Source organism: Triticum urartu, chromosome 3A (assembly GCF_056163025.1).
Source record: "Triticum urartu cultivar PI428250 chromosome 3A, HENAU_Tu73, whole genome shotgun sequence".
Taxonomy (NCBI): domain Eukaryota; kingdom Viridiplantae; phylum Streptophyta; class Magnoliopsida; order Poales; family Poaceae; genus Triticum; species Triticum urartu.
Window position 1 is genome coordinate 104,305,305 of NC_141875.1, and position 20,122 is coordinate 104,325,426.

Consider the following 20,122-nt stretch of genomic DNA (forward strand, 5'->3'; position numbering starts at 1 on the left):
GAGACCCCTAACAAAGGGATCCAGAGCGAGGCCTAGTCCTCGAAGGAAGTGGGAGACGAACACAACACTCTCATTGGGTTCTGGAGTAGGGACGACCTGCCCTTGGGCGGGCAGCCGATGCGAAATTTCGGCGGTCAGATATCTGGCCTCTCTCAACCTCTTGATGTCCTCCTCCGTGACGGAGGAAGGCATCCACCGACCTTGAAGGTTGGATCCAGACATAGTTGAAGGTCCGAAGCACCTGACCTGAGCTTTGGGTGTTAGAACTTGAGGCGGGGGAAGGATTTGATTGAGCACGAGAGGGAAAAAAGAAAAAGCCTTGTCCCCTTTATAAAGAGGGTGAATATCAAGCGTCCTCCTCATAGCCGTTTAGGACTTGCCTAAGATCTAGGAGTCCTACCAATAGGCACGGTTGGGTTACCCACGTCCGTATTGATGAGAATCCCGTAATAAAGGGGACACGATCTCTGCTTCGACAAAACGTGCCAAGGAAACCGCCTCACGAAACATGCTGAGATTGGTTATGAAAAACGATTCGAATAAAGACCTGGCTGTGGTGTGATGTCACACTACGAAATGCGTCGGCATATTAGATTTGTGAAAATATTATTCTCTCTACGGTTGTATGTGGAACTTGTTTTGTAGAGCCGGACACGATCCTCGTGTTCAAAATCTTCTATGAAGTATTCGGAGGAGGAACCCGCCTTGCAATGCCGAAGACAATCTCCGCGCCGGACTCATCGTCATTGAAGCCTAGTTCAGGGGCTACTGAGGGAGTCCTGGATTAGGGGGTATCCGGACAGCCGGACTATATCCTTTGGTTGGACTATTGGACTATGAAGATACAAGATTGAAGACTTCGTCCTGTGTCCGGATGAGACTCTCCTTGGCGTCGAAGGCACGCTTGGCGGTACGGATATGTAGATTTCCTTCCTTGTAACCGACTCTGTGTAACCCTAGCCCCCTCCGGTGTCTATATAAACCGGAGGTTTTAGTCCGTAGGACCAACAACAACAATCATACCATAGGATAGCTTCTAGGGTTTAGCCTCTTCGATCTCGTGGTAGATCAACTCTTGTACTACTCATATCATCAAGAACAATCAAGAAGGACATAGGGTTTTACCTCCATCAAGAGGGCCCGAACCTGGGTAAACATCGTGTCCCCTGCCTCCTGTTACCATCTGCCTAGATGCACAGTTCGGGACCCCCTACCCGAGATCCGTCGGTTTTGACACCGACAACAGGCTTCTCCAAAAGTCTGTATAAACCCAAATGCTTTGATCACGCTATCAAAGCGTTTATTCCAACTCCGAGAGGCTTGCACCAGTCCATAAATGGATCGCTGGAGCTTGCACACTTTCAAAATTGCACATTTTCAAAATTGCATTTTAGGGCCAAGAAAATGTTCATCTCGTTCTAATTATTTTATTTAGACGGTGAAAATTTATTTTGGCATTTTTAGATTTTTATTTTATTTTCTAGGATTTTATTTCTGTTGGCGAAATTGTTTAAAAAAACTCCCCACGCCAACTAGGCCGAATCCAGCGGGGCCGCCGGCCCAAGTCGTCGCCGCCGCCACCCGCGCGCGAGCGGCGCCGTCGACTCGGACAAGAGTCCGAGCTGGACTCCTCCGTCGTGCCTTGCCCCCTCCCCCAAGTCGCCCCCCCCCCTCCTTTATATACGCGCCACCCCGGCCCCCCACCACCACACCACCACCGTCGCCGGAGCCCCTCGCCGGAGGTACCGTGCCGGATCCCGAGCCACCGGTTTTTTTAAAAAACCGTTCGGTTTTTTTAGAAACCCTAGTTTGTTTTTTTAGATCAGTTCGCCGATTTTTCTCGGTTCTTCTATTTAGCGGACGTTCGTCCGTACGTTCATTTTAACGAACAGTTTTCGCCCGTTAGTTACAGTTAACGAACGCTCGTTCGTTAGTCTGTTCGTTAGTTTCTTTTTATTGGATTACTCCGCGATTATTTTCGATCGCGATTTCTGATCCGATCTTAGTTTCTGTTTATCTTTTCGCTCGTTAGTCGAAATCAGGCGATTCAAGCACCTAGATCTTCGTCTCGAGACCCTCTTTCTGTTTAACCAACCTGCACAAGTTTTTGCTACTGTAAAATTTGACCTAGGTCCAAATTAGTAAACAGATCTTGTTTCTTTCGCCGTTTGAGTTTCGTTGCTCCGTTTGATTTGATTATTTTTGCTAACCGGAGTTCTTAAGTTGAACTTTCTGGTCAACCTCTTTTATTTGAGTTTTGCTTGTGCATATTTGCTTGTTGCTTATGTATGTTATTTTTTTTGCATAGAACACCCGGAGTGCAAAGCGTGTTACTACGAGTCTCTAGGATTCGCGGATCGTCAGCAAGGCAAGTAACACATTGATCATACTCTTTTCAAACCTAGTTTTTATGCATTAGTTCCAATCCTCAAACATTGCATGATTAGGATTTCATTAACTTGTGGGTTGGGAAGTAGTTATTGAGGTAGAACCTATTGCCCTGTTACTATCAAACCCTTGGGAGTTACTTCTACGCATTGCTTATATTACTATGCTATGCTATGCTCGTAGACGTGGTTTGGGTTTGAGTGAAATCCATTATAGATGAGAGATTGTTAATTAATGGTTCAACTTAAGGTGGCAACTTAAATAAACATCTGGGTGGATTGAGGCACCTGGGGAACTCAGTGTTGTCTGTCTTTTTTTGGAAATCCCGGGGTACCCGTGTGATCTTCCTATGGACCGCCACCCAGGCTCAAAGGGAACTGAGACGATTCATGCTAGAAACTTCCGTGTGCAGCTCAGCTATGCCGTTGGAGTTGATGGACTCACTTTATCTTCCAAGCCTTCCGCTGTTATCACATTAGATGGCCTTAAGCCATATTATTGTAATAAGTTCTCTTTGGAGACATTCGATGTAATAAGTGTGTGATTTCTACTCTGCTATAAATCCTCGAGTACTGTGTGTGTCAGCATTACCGATCCAGGGATGACACTGAAGCACAGAGACTTGACCATCTGAGGTCGGGTCGACATTTTAAACTAAGTTCATGATAATTAAGTTTATCTAATCAAATTATTTAATTAACTCCCACTCAGACAGACATCCCTGTAGTCATCCAAGTGATACATGATCCGAATCGACTAGGCCGCGTCCGATCATCACGTGAGACGGACTAGTCATCAATGGTGACCATCTCCATGTTGATCATATCTACTATAGGACTCATGTTCGACCTTTCAGTCTCCCGTGTTCCGAGGCCATGTTTGTACATGCTAGTCTCGTCAAGTCAACCTCAGTGTTTTGCATGTGTAAATCTGGCTTACACCCGTTGTATGCGAACATTAGAATCTATCACATCCGATCATCACGTGGTGCTTCGAAACAACGAACCTTCGCAATGGTGCACAGTTAGGGGGAACACTTTTCTTGAAATTTTAGTGAGGGATCATCTTATTTATGCTACCGTCGTTCTAAGCAAATAAGATGTAAACATGACAAACATCACATGCAAATCATAAAGTGACATGATATGGCCAATATTATATTGCGCCTTTGATCTCCATCTTCGAGGCGCGGGATGAACACCATCATCACCGGCATGACACCATGATCTCCATCAATGATGTCTACTACACAACCTTCTTGTAGACGTTGTTGGGCCTCCAAGTGCAGAGGTTTGTAGGACAGTAGCAAATTTCTCTCAAGTGGATGACCTAAGGTTTATGAATCCGTAGGAGGCGTAGGATGAAGATGGTCTCCCTCAAACAACCCTGCAACCAAATAGCAAAGAGTCTCTTGTGTCCCCAACACACCCAATACAATGGTAAATTGTATAGGTGCACTAGTTCGGCGAAGAGATGGTGATACAAGTGGTATATGGATGGTAGATAAAGGTTTTTGTAATCTGAAAATATAAAAACAGCAAGGTAACGAATGAGAAAAGTGAGCGTAAACGGTATTGCAATGCTAGGAAATAAGGCCTAGGGTTCATACTTTCACTAGTGCAAGTTCTCTCAACAATAATAACATAATTGGATCACATAACTATCCCTCAACATGCAACAAAGAGTCACTCCGAAGTCACTAATAGCGATCCTATAAGTGTCACTAATCCGTTGGGCTATTCCTATAAGTGTCACAAACAGCCCTAGAGTTCGTACTAGAATAACACCTTAAGACACAAATCAACCAAAACCCTAATTTCACCTAGATACTCCAATGTCACCTCAAGTATCCGTGGGTATGATTATACGATATGCATCACACAATCTCAGATTCATCTATTCAACCAACACATAGAACCTCAAAGAGTGCCCCAAAGTTTCTACCGGAGAGTCAAGACGAAAACGTGTGCCAACCCCTATGCATAGATTCCCAAGGTCACGGAACCCGCAAGTTAATCACCAAAACATACATCAAGTGGATCAATAGAATACCCATTGTCACCACGGGTATCCCACGCAAGACATACATCAAGTGTTCTCAAATCCTTAAAGACTCAATCCGATAAGATAACTTCAAAGGGAAAACTCAATCCATTACAAGAGAGTAGAGGGGGAGAAACATCATAAGATCCAAATATAATAGCAAAGCTCGCGATACATCAAGATCGTACCACCTCAAGAACACGAGAGAGAGAGAGAGAGATCAAAAACATAGCTACTGGTACATACCCTCAGCCCCGAGGGAGAACTACTCCCTCCTCGTCATGGAGAGCGTCGGGATGATGAAGATGGCCACCGGTGAGGGTTCCCCCCTTTGTCAGGGTGCCGGAACGGGTCTAGATTGGTTTTCGGTGGCTATAGAGGCTTCTGGCGGTGGAACTTCCGATCTATTGTGCCCCCTGATGGTTTTAGGGTGTATTGGTATATATAGGAGGAAGAAATACGTCAGGGGAGCCACAAGGGGCCCACGAGGGTGGAGGGCGCGCCCAAGGGGTGGGCACGCCCCCCTGGCTCGTGCCTTCCTCGTTGCTTCCCTTACGTACACTCCAAGTCTTCTAGGTTACTTCCGTTCCAAAAATAAGTTCCGTGAAGTTTCAGGTCAATTGGACTCCGTTTGATTTTCCTTTCTGCGATACTCTAAACCAAGGAAAAAACAGAAACTGGCACTGGGCTCTAGGTTAATAGGTTAGTCCCAAAAATCATATAAAATAGCATATAAATGCATATAAAAATCCAAGGTTGATAATATAATAGCATGGAACAATCAAAAATTATTGATACGTTGGAGACGTATCAGCATCCCCAAGCTTAATTCCTGCTCATCCTCGAGTAGGTAAATGATAAAAACAGATTTTTTGATGTGGAATGCTACTTGGCATAATTTCAATATAATTCTTCTTATTGAGGCATGAATGTTCAGATTTGATATGATTCAAGATAAAAGTTTAATGTTGACATAAAAACAATAATACTTCAAGCATACTAACTAAGCAATTATGTCTTATCAGAATAACATAGCCAAAGCAAGTTATCCCTACAAAATCATATAGTCTGGCTATGCTCCATCTTCCCCACACAAAATATTCATATCATGTACGACCCTGGTTTTGGCCAAGCATTTGGTTCATACTTTTAACGCGCTTCAGCCTTTTCAACTCTTACGCAATACATGAGCGCAAGCCATGGATATAGCACTATGGTGGAATAAGGTATAATGGTAGGGGTTGTGTGGGAAGACAAAAAAGGAGAAAGCCTCACATCAACGAGGCTAATCAATGGGCTATGGAGATGCCCATCAATTGATGTTAATGTGAGGAGTAGGGATTGCCATGCAACGGATGCACTAGAGCTATAAGTGTGTGAAAGCTCAAAAAGAAACTAAGTGGGTGTGCATCCAACTTGCTTGCTCATGAAGACCTCGGGCATTTGAGGAAGCCCATCATTGGAATATACAAGCCAAGTTCTATAATGAAATTTCCCACTAGTATATGAAAGTGACAATATGAGAGACTCTCTATTATGAAGATCACGGTGCTACTTTGAAGCACAAGTGTGGTAAAAGGATAGTAACATTGTCCCTTCTCTCTTTTTCTCTCATTTTTTGGGCCTTTTCTCTTCTTTTTTATTTATGGCCTCTCTTTTTTATTTAGTCCGGAGTCTCATCCCGACTTGTGGGGGAATCATAGTCTCCATAATCCTTTCCTCACTTGGGACAATGCTCTAATAATGATGATCATCACACTTTTATTTACTTACAACTCATGAATTACAACTCAATACTTAGAACAAAATATGACTCTATATGAATGCCTCCGGCGGTGTACCGGGATATGCAATGAATCAAGAGCGACATGTATGAAAGAATTATGAACGGTGGCTTTGCCACAAATACAATGTCAACTACATGATCATGCAAAGCAATATGACAATAATGGAGTATGTCATGGTAAATGAAACGGTGGAAAGTTGCATGGCAATGTATCTCGGAATGGCTATGGAAATGCCATGACAGGTAGGTATGGTGGCTGTTTTGAGGAAGATATAAGGAGGTTTATGTGTGATAGAGCATATAATATCACGGGGTTTGGATGCACCGGCGAAGTTTGCACTGACTCTCAAGGTGAGAAAGGGCAATGCGCGGTACCGAAGAGGCTAGAAAATTGCGGAAAGGTAAGTGTGCGTATAATCCATGGACTCACATTAGTCATAAAGAACTCATATACTTATTGCAAAAATTTATTAGCCCTCGAAGCAAAGTACTACTACGCATGCTCCTAGGGGAATGGTTGGTAGGAGTTAACCATCGCGCGATCCCGACCGCCACACAAAGGAAGACAATCAACAAATACTTCATGCTCCGACTTCGTTACATAACGGTTCACCATACGTGCATGCTACGGGAATCACAAACTCCAACACATGTATTCTTCAATTCCACAATTACTCAACTAGCACAACTATGATATTACTACCTTTATATCTCAAAACAATTATCAAGCATCAAATTTCTCATGGTATTAATTAAAGAAAATTTCCATGCTATTTTAGGACTCTCAAAATAATATAAGTGAAGCATGAGAGTCCATCTATTTCTTCAAAACAAAACCACCGTCGTGCTCTAAAAAGGTATAAGTGAAGCACAAGAGCAAATGACAAACTACTCCAAAAGATATAAGTGAAGATCAATGAGTAGTTGAATAATTATGCAACTATGTGAAGACTCCCATTTAATAATTTCAGATCTTGATATTTTATTCAAACAGCAAGCAAAACAAAGTAAAATTACATTCTAAGAATGGCAAACATCATGTGAAGAAGTAAAAACTTAGGATCAACCGAAACTAACCGATAGTTGTTGAAGAAGAAAGGTGGGATGCCAACCGGGGCATCCCCAATCTTAGACGCTTGAGACTTCTTGAAATATTATCTTGGGATGCCTTGGTCATCCCCAAGCTCGAGCTTTTGTGTCTCCTTAATTCCTCTCATATCACGGTCTCCCTAAATCACAAAAGCTTCATCCACACAAAACTCAACAAGACTCGTGAGATAAGTTAGTATAAACCATTGCAAAAACCTTATCATACTCTACTGTAGCAAATCACTAAAATTGTTATTCAACATATTAATAGTCCTATCCTCAAATAGAATCATTGCAAACATAACAGCAATCTGCCTAAACAGGACAGTCTGTAAAGAGTGCAGCAAGATTCATACTTCCCTAGCTACAAAAATTATGAAAGAAAATTCCCACTGTAGTAAATTTATCAGAGCTTAATATGCAAAAGGTTTCAACATTTTATCACATTCTTACTTTTCTAGGGAATTATTGCAACAGCGGTAAACTTTCTGTTTTCAAACACCAACATGTATACTTGTAACATAGGCATAGTAGAGGCTATCAATGCCACTTTTATTGAAATAAAAGATGCAAAACATTGTTCTAAATAACATCAAGCAAATCCTAACAAAATAAATTGATGCTCCAAGCAAAACACATATCATGTGGTGAATAAAAATATAGCTCCAAGTAAAGTTATCGATGAACGAAGACGAAAGAGGGGATGCCTTCCGGGGCATCCCCAAGCTTAAGCTTTTGGTTGTCCTTGAATATTACCTTGGGGTTCCTTGTTCATCCCCAATATTAGGCTCTTGACACAACTTATTCCATAGTCCATCGAATCTTTACCCAAAACTTGAAAACTTCACACCACAAAACTCAACAGAGAACTCGTAAGCTCCGTTAGTATAAGAAAGCAAATCACCATCATAAGGTACTGTAATGAACTCATTATAAATTCATATTGGTGTAATATCTAATGTATTCCAACTTCTCTATGGTTCATACCCTCCGATACTACTCATAGATTCATCGAAATAAGCAAATAACACAATGAAAACAGAATCTGTCAAAAACAGAACAGTCTGTAGTAATCTTAGGTTTAGACCACTTCTGGAACTCATAAAATTCTCAAATAAATTGGTGGACCTGAGGAATTTATCTATTAATCATATTCAAAAAGAATTAACAAAATATCATTCTCCAGTAAAAAATGGCAGCTAATCTCGTGAGCGCTAAAGTTTCTGTTTTTTACAGCAAGATCGCAAAGACTTTCCCCAAGTCTTCCCAAAGGTTCTACTTGGCACAAACACTAACTAAAACATAAAAACTCTATCATAAAAGAGGCTAGATAAATTATTTATTGCTAAACAAGAGAAAAAGGTAAATAACAAAAATAAAATTGGGTTGCCTCCCAACAAGCGCTATCGTTTAACGCCCCTAGCTAGGCATGATGATTTCAATGATGCTCACATAAAAGATAAGAATTGAAACATAAAGAGAGCATCATGAAGAATATGAATAGCACATTTAAGTCTAACCCACTTCCTATGCATAGGTATTTTGTGAGCAAACAACTTATGGGAACAAGAATCAACTTGCATAGGAACGTAAAACAAACATAACTTCATAACTTTAAGCACATAGAGAGGAAACTTGATATTATTGCAATTCCTACAAGCATATATTCCTCCCTCATAATAATTTTCAGTAGCATCATGAATGAATTCAACAATATAACCAGCACCTAAAGCATTCTTTTCATGATCTACAAGCATATAAAATTTACTACTCTCCACATAAGCAAAATTCTTCTCAATCAGGATAGTGGGAGCAAACTCAACAAAATAACTATCATGTGAGGCATAATCCAATTGAAAACTAAAATCATGATGACAAGTTTCATGGATATCATTATTATTTATAGCATAGAAGTCATCACAATAATCATCATAGATAGCAACTTTGTTCTCATAATCAATTGGAACCTCTTCCGAAATAGTGGATTCATCACAAAATAAAGTCATGACCTCTCCAAATCCACTTTCATCAATATAATCATCATAAATAGGAGGCATGCTTTCATCATAATAAATTTGCTCATCAAAACTTGGGGGACAAAAAATATCATCTTCATCAAACATAGCTTCCCCAAGCTTGTGGCTTTGCATATCATTAGCATCATGGATATTCAAGGAATTCATACTAACAACATTGCAATCATGCTCATCATTCAAATATTTAGTGCCAAACATTCTAATGCATTCTTCTTCTAGCACTTGGGCAAAATTATCAGAATCCTTATTTTCATGACAGATACTAAAAAGATGAAGCATATGAGGTACCCTTAGTTCCATATTTTTATAATTTTCTTTTATAGACTAAACTAGTGATAAAACAAGAAACAAAAAGATTCGATTGCAAGATCTAAAGATATACCTTCAAGCGCTAACCTCCCTGGCAACGGTGCCAGAAAAGAGCTTAGTTGACGGGGTGTTAGTGCCGCTTACCTAGCCTCCCCGGCAACGGCGCCAGAAAAGAGCTTGATGTCTACTACACAACCTTCTTCTTGTAGACGTTGTTGGGCCTCCAAGTGCAGAGGTTTGTAGGACAGTAGAAAATTTCCCTCAAGTGGATGACCTAAGGTTTATCAATCCGTAGGAGGCGTAGGATGAAGATGGTCTCTCTCAAACAACCCTGCAACCAAATAGCAAAGAGTCTCTTGTGTCCCCAACACACCCAATACAATGGTAAATTGTATAGGTGCACTAGTTCGGCGAAGAGATGGTGATACAACTGGTATATGGATGGTAGATAAAGGTTTTTGTAATCTAAAAATATAAAAACAGCATGGTAACGAATGATAAAAGTGAGCGTAAACGGTATTGCAATGCTAGGAAATAAGGCCGAAGGTTCATAATTTCACTAGTGCAAGTTCTCTCAACAATAATAACATAATTGGATCACATAACTATCCCTCAACATGCAACAAAGAGTCACTCCAAAGTCACTAATAGCGGAGAAAAAACGAAGAGATTATGGTAGGGTACGAAACCACCTCAAAGTAATTCTTTCCAATCAATCCGTTGGGCTATTCCTATAAGTGTCACAAACAGCCCTAGAGTTCGTACTAGAATAACACCTTAAGACACAAATCAACCAAAACCCTAATGTCACCTAGATACTCCAATGTCACCTCAAGTATCCGTGGGTATGATTATACGATATGCATCACACAATCTTAGATTCATCTATTCAACCAACACATAGAACCTCAAAGAGTGCCCCAAAGTTTCTACCGGAGAGTCAAGACGAAAATGTGTGCCAACCCCTATGCATATATTCCCAAGGTCACGGAACCCGCAAGTTGATCACCAAAACATACACCAAGTGGATCAATAGAGTACCCCATTGTCACCACGGGTATCCCACGCAAGACATACATCAAGTGTTCCCAAATCCTTAAAGACTTAATCCTCCGAGTTCTGCACACGTTCAACTCGATGGTGTCCCTTTGACTCCGATCCAGCCGAGTCTTGAGGGAGAGTTTCGTCAGCACAACGGCGTGGTGACAATGATGATGTTCTACCGACGCAGGGCTTTGCCTAAGCACCGCTACGATATGATCGAGGTGGATTATGGTGGAGGGGGGCACCGCACACGGCAAAGAGATCAAGAGATCAATTGTTGTGTCCATGGGGTGCCCCCTCCTCCGTATATAAAGGGGGGAAGGAGGAGGGGGCGTCCAAGAGGAGGAGGCGCGCCCAAGGGGGGGCAATCCTACTCCAAGTAGGTTTTGCACCCTTTCCTATTCCAACCAGGAGAAGGGGGAAGGAGGAGGTGGAGAGAAGGAAGGAGAAGGGGGGCCGCGCCCCCTTTCCATTCCCAATTAGGATTGGGGCAAGGGGGGCCGCGCGCCACCTCCTGCTGCCTCTCCTCTTCCACCACTTTTGGGACATGAGACCCAATAAGCCCCGGGGGTGTTCCGGTAACCCCCCGGTACTCCGGTATATATCCGATAACACCCGGAACCATTCCGGTGTCCAAATATAGTCATCCAATATATCAATCTTCATGTCTCGACCATTTTGAGACTCCTCGTCATGTCCGTGATCACATCTGGGACTCCTAACTACCTTCGGTACATCAAAACACACAAACTCATAATATAGCCGTCATCGAACTTTAAGCGTGCGGACCCTACGGGTTCGAGAACTATGTAAACATGACTGAGACACGTCTCTGGTCAATAACCAATAGCGGAACCTGGATGCTCATATTGGCTCCTACATATCCTACGAAGATCTTTATCGGCCAAACCGCACAACAACATACATTGTTCCCTTTGTCATCGGTATGTTACTTGTCCGAGATTCGATCGTCGGTATCTCAATACCTAGTTCAATCTCGTTACCGGGAAGTCTCTTTACTCGTTCTGTAACACATCATCCTGCAACTAACTCATTTGTTGCAATGCTTGCAAGGCTTAAGTGATGTGCATTACCGAGTGGGCCCAGAGATACCTCTCCGACAATCAGAGTGACAAATCCTAATCTCGAAATACACCAACCCAACAAGTACCTTCGGAGACACCTGTAGAGCACCTTTATAATCACCCAGTTACGTTGTGACATTTGGTAGCACATAAAGTGTTCCTCCGGTAAACGGGAGTTGCATAATCTCATAGTCATATGAACATGTATAAGTCATGAAGAAAGCAATAGCAACAAACTAAATGATCAAGTGCTAAGCTAACGGAATGGGTCAAGTCAATCACATCATTCTCCTAATGATGTGATCCCATTAATCAAATGACAACTCATGTCTATGGTTAGGAAACATAACCATCTTTGATCAACAAGCTAGTCAAGTAGAGGCATACTAGTGACACTCTGTTTGTCTATGTATTCACACATGTATTATGTTTCTGGTTAATACATTTCTAGCATGAATAATAAACATTTATCATGATATAAGGAAAGAAATAATAACTTTATTATTGCCTCTTGGGCATATTTCCTTCAGTATCCCACTTGCACTAGAGTCAATAATCTAGATTACACAGTAATGATTCTAACACCCATGGAGCCTTGGTGATGATCATGTTTTGCTCGTGGAAGAGGCTTAGTCAACGGGTCTGCAACATTATGATCCGTATGTATCTTGCAAATTTCTATGTCTCCCACCTGGACTAAATCTTGGATGGAATTGAAGCGTCTCTTGATGTGATTGGTTCTCTTGTGAAATCTACATTCCTTCGCCAAGGCAATTGCACCAGTATTGTCACAAAAGATTTTCATTGGACCCGATGCACTAGGTATGACACCTAGATCGGAAATGAACTCCTTCATCCACACTCCTTCATTCGCTGCCCCCAAAGCAGCTATGTACTCCGCTTCACATGTAGATCCCACCACAACGCTTTGTTTAGAACTGCACCAACTGACAGCTCCACCGTTCAATGTAAACACGTGTCCGGTTTGTGATTTAGAATCGTCTGGATCAGTGTCAATGCTTGCATCGACGTAACCATTTACGACTATCTCTTTGTCACCTCCATAAACGAGAAACATATCCTTAGTCCTTTTCAGGTATTTCAGGATGTTCTTGACCACTGTCCAGTGATCCACTCCTGGATTACTTTGGTACCTCCCTGCTAAACTTCTAGCAAGGCACACATCAGGTCTGGTACACAGCATTGCATACATGATAGAACCTATGGCTGAAGCATAGGGAACATCTTTCATCTTCTCTCTATCTTCTGCAGTGGTCGGGCATTGAGTCTTACTCAACTTCACACCTTGTAACACAGGCAAGAACCCTTTCTTTGCTTGATCCATTTTGAACTTTTTCAAAAATTTGTCAAGGTATGTGCTTTGTGAAAGTCCAATTAAGCGTCTTGATCTATCTCTATAGATCTTAATGCCCAATATATAAGTTGCTTCACCAAGGTCTTTCATTGAAAAACTCTTGTTCAAGTATCCCGTTATGCTATCCAGAAATTCTATATCATTTCCAATCAGCAATATGTCATCCACATATAATATCAGAAATGCTACAGAGCTCCCACTCACTTTCTTGTAAATACTGGTGAGGGAGTCCTGGATTAGGGGGTATCCGGACAGCCAGACTATATCCTTTGGCCAGACTGTTGGACTATGAAGATACAAGATTGAAGACTTCGTCCCGTGTCCGGATGGGACTCTCCTTGGCGTGGAAGGCACGCTTGGTGGTACGGATATGTAGATTTCCTTCCTTGTAACCGACTCTGTGTAACCCTAGCCCCCTCCGGTGTCTATATAAATCGGAGGGTTTAGTCCGTAGGACCAACAACAACAATCATACCATAGGCTAGCTTCTAGGGTTTAGCCTCTTCGATCTAGTGGTAGATCAACTCTTGTACTACTCATATCATCAAGAACAATCAAGCAGGACGTAGGGTTTTACCTCCATCAAGAGGGCCCGAACCTAGGTAAACATCGTGTCCCCTGCCTCCTGTTACCATCCTCCTAGACGCACAGTTCGGGACCCTCGACCCGAGATCCGCCGGTTTTGACACCGAGATTGGTGCTTTCATTGAGAATTCCTCTGTGTCGTCATCGTTAGGCTTGATGGCTCCTTCGATCATCGATAGTGATGCAGTCCAGGGTGAGACTTTTCTCCCCGGACAGATCTTTGTATTCGGCGGCTTCGCATTGCGGGCCAACTCGCTTGGCCATCTGGAGCAGATCGAGAGTTACGCCCCTGGACACCAGGTCAGATTTGGAAGCTTAAACTACACGGCCGACATCCGCGGAGATTTGATCTTCGACGGATTCGAGCCCCTTCCGAGTGCGCCGCACGGTCACGATGAGCATGATTTAGCTCTACCATCGGACAGTGTTCAGGAGATCGCACTGGCAACCGCTCGAACCCTCAATTCGGAGCCAATTGCGCCATCCATGGACAGGTGGATAGACCCCGCCATGGAGGCCGTATTCTCAGCGGCGATCGAGCTGAGTATCGACCTTACCCTTCATGGGAGCCGTGACGCCGAACTACCGGACTCTTCCCTGGCCACGAACTCCGAACCGCCCGCGCCCGTGCCCATCGAATCCGACTGGGCGCCGATCATGGAGTTCACCTCCACGGATATCTTTCAGCACTCGCCCTTCGGCGACATACTGAATTCATTAAAGTCTCTCTCCTTGTTAGGAGAGTCCTGGCCGAACTATGTCTAGCAGGATTGGGATGCGGATGACGAAGAAATTCGCCGCCCACCCACCACCCACTTAGTAGCCACTGTCGACGATTTGACCGACATGCTCGACTTCGACTCCGAAGACATCGACGGTATGGACGACGATGCAGGAGACGAACAGGAGCCACTACCCACAGGGCACTGGATGCCCACTTCATCATGGTGGACACACCCGAAGAAAACGACGACGAGGAACGGAAGGACGCAGCGAAGGATCATTCCCTCGAGAAGCAGTCAAAGCGGCGGCGTAAGCGCTGCTCCAAATCCCGCCTCAGCAGAAACAGTGATCATATAGACCCAGCGATAGAGCAGGGTGAGCCAGCGGACGACAAACATGGCATTGAACCACCGTCCGACCACGGCAACACAGAGAATCAAACCGAACAACCCGACTCCGGCGAAGATAACCGTCCGGATGACATCACACCGGACAGGCACCTGGAGCAACAGAATACCCATCAAAGGCTTGTTGCCACTGCGAGGAGTCTGAAAAAGCAGAAGCAAAGGCTTAGGGCTGCACAAGACACACTCAGAATTAGATGGAGTGAAGTACTCAACACTGGAGCAAAATACGGCGGTAGTCACCACACAAAGAGCTACCCGAAGCGAAAGCTGCTACCTGAATTTGATGAGGAGGCCTTAGATCCCCCGCAATCAAAAAACAAAATAGCCATCCGGTCGGATAGATGACCTCGTGGCCAACATAGAGCGGCAAACGACGCCGCACACAAGCCAGTACGCGATCCACGTGAGGGCTCGCATCAAAAGGATGGCGCAACCAGATCCATCTACGGGCCAAGCAAGCGCGCTCCAGCACGCAATGCAACACAACAAAAATTTGAACACCACGGTACACCCAAATACAGGGGTGCCGCACACCCCCTATGTTTCACCGATGAGGTGCTGGACCATGAATTTCCAGAGGGATTCAAACCCGTAAACATAGAGGCGTACGATGGAACGACTGACCCTGGGATCTGGATTGAGGACTACATCCCCATATCCACATGGCTCGAGGAGACGATCTCCACGCCATCAAGTACTTACCCCTCAAGCTCAAAGGGCCAGCTCAGCTCTGGCTTAAAAGCCTCCCCGAAAACTCCATTGGAAGCTGGGAAGAGCTCAAAGACGCTTTTCGGGAAAATTTTCAAGGGACCTATGTCCGACCACTGGATGCAGACGATTTAAGTCATATAACTCAACAGCTCGGAGAGTCAGCCCAAAAGCTTTGGAACAGGTTTCTCACTAAAAAGAACCAAATAGTCGACTGTCCGGACGCTGAAGCCTTAGCGGCTTTCAAGCACAGCGTTCGAGACGAATGGCTTGCCAGACACCTCGGCCAAGAAAAGCCGAGAACAGTGGCAGCATTAACAAGCCTCATGACCCGCTTTTGTGCGGGCGAGGACAGCTGGTTAGCCTGATGCAGCACCAGCGACCCAAGTACATCCGAAGTCAGGGACGGAAACGGGAAACCACGACGCAGCAAAAACAAGCGCCGGAATAAAGAAGACAGCCCAAAGAGCATGGCGGTAAACGCCGGATTCAAAAGCTCTCGGCCAGGTCAGCAAAAGCTGCCCTCCAAAGGCAACAGAGACGAACTGTCCAGCCTAAACAAGACCCTGGACAAAATATGTCAGATCCACAACACCCCCGATAAACCTGCAAATCATACCCATAGAGAATGTTGGGTCTTCAAGCAGTCCGGCAAGCTCAACGCCGAACACAAGGGGCAGGATACACCAAGCGAAGACGAGGACCAGCCTCGCAAGCAAAGCACTGGGGAACAAAAGAAATTCCCACCAGAAGTCAAAACAGTAAACGTGTTACACGTAACGAAGGGGAGAAACAAAGCGGCACTCCTACAGACACATGCCCCAGGGCCTATCACCGTGGAGTTCTGCCACTGGTTGTCCCAACCAATCTCCTTTGACCATCGGGATTACTCGGCAAGTATCCGGCATGCAGGATGGGCTACCTTAGTGTTAGACCCGATAATTGACGGATACCACTTCACACGAGTCCTGATGGACGGCGACAGTAGTTTAAACCTGATATATCAGGACACAGTCCGCAAAATGGGGATAGACCCAACAAAAATCAGCCATAGCAATACTACCTTTAAAGGAGTAACGCCAGGCCCAAAAGCCCATTGCACGGGCTCCCTGCCACTAGAAGTTATATTCAGCTTTCCCGATAACTTCCGCAGCGAAAAGTTAACCTTCCACATCGCTCCGTTCCAAAGTGGCCATCAAGCACTACTCGGACGCGAAGCTTTTGCTCGCTTTAACGCAATACCGCATTATGCTTCCCTCATGCTTAAGATGCCCGGTTCACGTGGCATCATTACAGTAAATGAAAATATTTAGCGCTCCTTGCGCATGGAAGACCGTGCGGCCGCCTTGGCAGCCGTACACTAGACGGCCTCACCAACTTGAGCATCTGACAGGTCATTAAGACCACAGACACGGTTAGACGAGTCTGGTACAGCTATATATAATTGATACAGGTTTGATGGCTATACCCCTATAACAATACAAGGGGCTCAACGCGTGTAAACAAGTGACAATTAGGCTCAACCTTACTCATCTTGAACTGTACATGGTTTATTTAGTATAACCTACCTTTTTGCACGACAACTTTTCAGCTAAGTTCCTCTCGTTTATAGATGACCATCGTGCTACACCCGTCCAGGATACGGCACAACGGAGACATAGGCGCAGACGTGCAGCAGGGACCCGTTCCAAGGATTCTTTTTAGATTAAGACCCTGCGTAAACCTTTTTTACTGTCTCTTGTTGATACACATCCCCTGGATTCTCAGTACAATTGAGAAGGATGCTGACGTATTGGCATGTGGCCACGTCAGAATATTGCACATACCTGGACACCAGGGGCTTATTACAAAGGGCACTGTTTAGCCCGGTTTACATCATAAAGACCGAATACCTTAGGGAGTGTTCGGCGTCACGAGTTTGGCCTTATATGCATCAGCTCTGAATCATGTCTTTGGTCAAATGTTGGGTCTGCCCGGCTCCTTTGTTTTGCTGCCTTACGTTCCGCTCTATCGGCTAAGGCGGCACCAGGAGAACTACTACGATTGTGCCTTGGTTCATCCGGACGAGCACCTCAGTAGAGAAAGCCGAAAACTGACTGTCATGATATAGCGTGAGACTGGTCAACCACTCGATGACCTAGCGGAATCTTTGGGATTCCTCCGCCTTAACGAAGGGCCGTTTCCCGGCCAGGCATGTACGCGCCCCGAATTCGGATGAGCGCGGAGCCACCAGGGGCTATATAGTAGCCCCACTGTCAAACTCCTCTGGCTAAGTGAAAGTGTTAAAGCATTATAGTCCGATTGCCTAGTTCGATGCGCTATCACCTCCTTAATGGACCAAGACGTTGGATCAAGTGTGACATGTGTCTTCTCCAAACACCCCCGCATTATATGTGTGGGGGCTGAAGCCGACGACTGCCATCTTTCAGGTTATATACATATATACATAAACGGCCGCACAGGAGGCATCATAGTACTTTTGGGCAAAAGTATAAATACAGCCTTGATAAACTCAATAAAACATTGTTTTTACAATGGGAATACATGTCACTCAAACATAATATTCTTCGAGCACTGAGCCTCTATCAAAGGAGCGCCTTCAAGAACTTCTTCAAAGTAGTGCTCGACAGCCACTTGGCCTATGGCCGAACCCTGTCCCGCAATAGTGGTGGCATCCATCTCCGCCCAGTATGTTTTGACACGGGCAAGGGCCATCCGCGAGCCTTCTATGCACGCCGACCTCTTTACAGCATCGATGTGTGGCATAGCACCAAGGAATTGTTGCACTAAGCTAAAGTAGCTATTCGGCCTTGGCCCTTTCGGTCACAGATGATCCACAACGAACCTCATGGCAAGTCCGGATAACCTATGGAGCTCGGCCCACTCGGCCATTTGCTCATTCAACAGCAGCGGATGGGCTGGAGCATGAAACTATGACCAAAACAGTTTTTCCACTTCGTGATCTTTCCGATCCTTGAAGTACTCGGCCGCATCAGCAGCACTTGCAGCCAAATCCACGTAGGCGTCCGCAGAACTCCATAGCTGGTCCAGAGGTGCATACTTCGGATCCCCGAACTTAGTCCGCAACAAGAAGGGCTTCCCAGATACAATATCCGCAGCTTGATGCAACTCCTCCATCGTCGCTCTAATTTTGGAGTGGGCTTCCTTGGCAGCAACCCGGGCCTTTTCCAGGTCCGTCGCCTTCGCCCGGTTTTCTTCCTCAAGAAGCTGGTAATGGTCAGTAGCATCTTTTAACTCTACAGCCATCTTGGCTATTTTTTCTTTGCTCTCGCAATGTGCGGCCTGTTCGGCCTTTAACTCTTCGGTCGCCTTTAAAGCGGCCGCATTGCTACTCCTTGCTTGCTCCTTGGCTCGGGCAAGCTCTGCCCGAAGGGTTTCCACGGTGGCAGCTCCATCTGCAGTCACAACATATTAGAGATACTGGCATCATGTTGCTCTTATTATGTGACAATCACCGGAAAAATCACTTACCCTGTGCCTCGTCAAGCCGCTTGTTAACAAGCACGATGTCAGAATCTGCCGCATCCAGCTATCGCTTTAGTTCGGCAAACCCATCAGTCCGGCTACCCACCGGAGCTTCAACCACCTGCACATAAAGGCGGTCTGGTTATTACCTGGGACTATGATCCCCTGTTTGCCGCCATTTTCGATGACAACCAGAGTCTCAGGGGCTACCATCCACACGGGGCACATCTAAAAATGTGCGGTACTGTCAAAAATGTACATCCTTTTGTGTACCTCAAAACCCGTCAGTAGGCTCATAAAGGCTTCATGCAACCCACTTTCGGCGGATGAAATCCTTTCAATCACCGTACACATCAATGTGCGGTGCTCTTCTGAGATAGCCGCTTGCTCTAGCAGATCCCTCAGTACGTCCGACCGCACACCAGATGGTGCTGGACTCTTTCGATTGCTCTCTTCAAGAGCCGAATACTGAGGACTTCGGGTGGCCACAGGATTACCTTCTGGCCTTGCCGGATCAAGAGAAACCCTCCGCGATGACACCTCGGTGTCGCCCGCCTCATGAGGCAGTATGGCAGGGGGAGGCGTTTCGCTCTCCATCATCTCTGGAAGAAAATCCCCTGAAGACGAGCTCTGCTGAGAAGGGCTAAGATACGAACTGCAAGATAAATGCCTCGGTTATTTTCCTCATAGGTAAAGCGACATATTGTCATTATTAAGTACCCTTTTACTTACAGCTCGGTGGAGGGCTGATCCCCTTGAGGGCATAGTGCGGCCAGGGTATCCCCCAGGGCAGGACCCTCCGGCGGAGATTTCTTCCCCCGTTTGGAGACCATTGTCTTCGGGTCCTCAGAGGCGGTTCTCTTCCTTCCCTGGGGAGAGGAAGTTTCAGTTCCTCCTCCCCGGCTAACCTCCTTCGCAGAGGCGCTAGCCTCCTTGTTCCCCCCTTCATCCTCTCCTGAGGGCGCTTGATAAGGCGCGATCTCCAACATCCTGGTTAGCACGGGATTTGGTGAGTTCTCAGGGAGGGGGGTCGGACACCTGATCAACTTTGCCTTCGT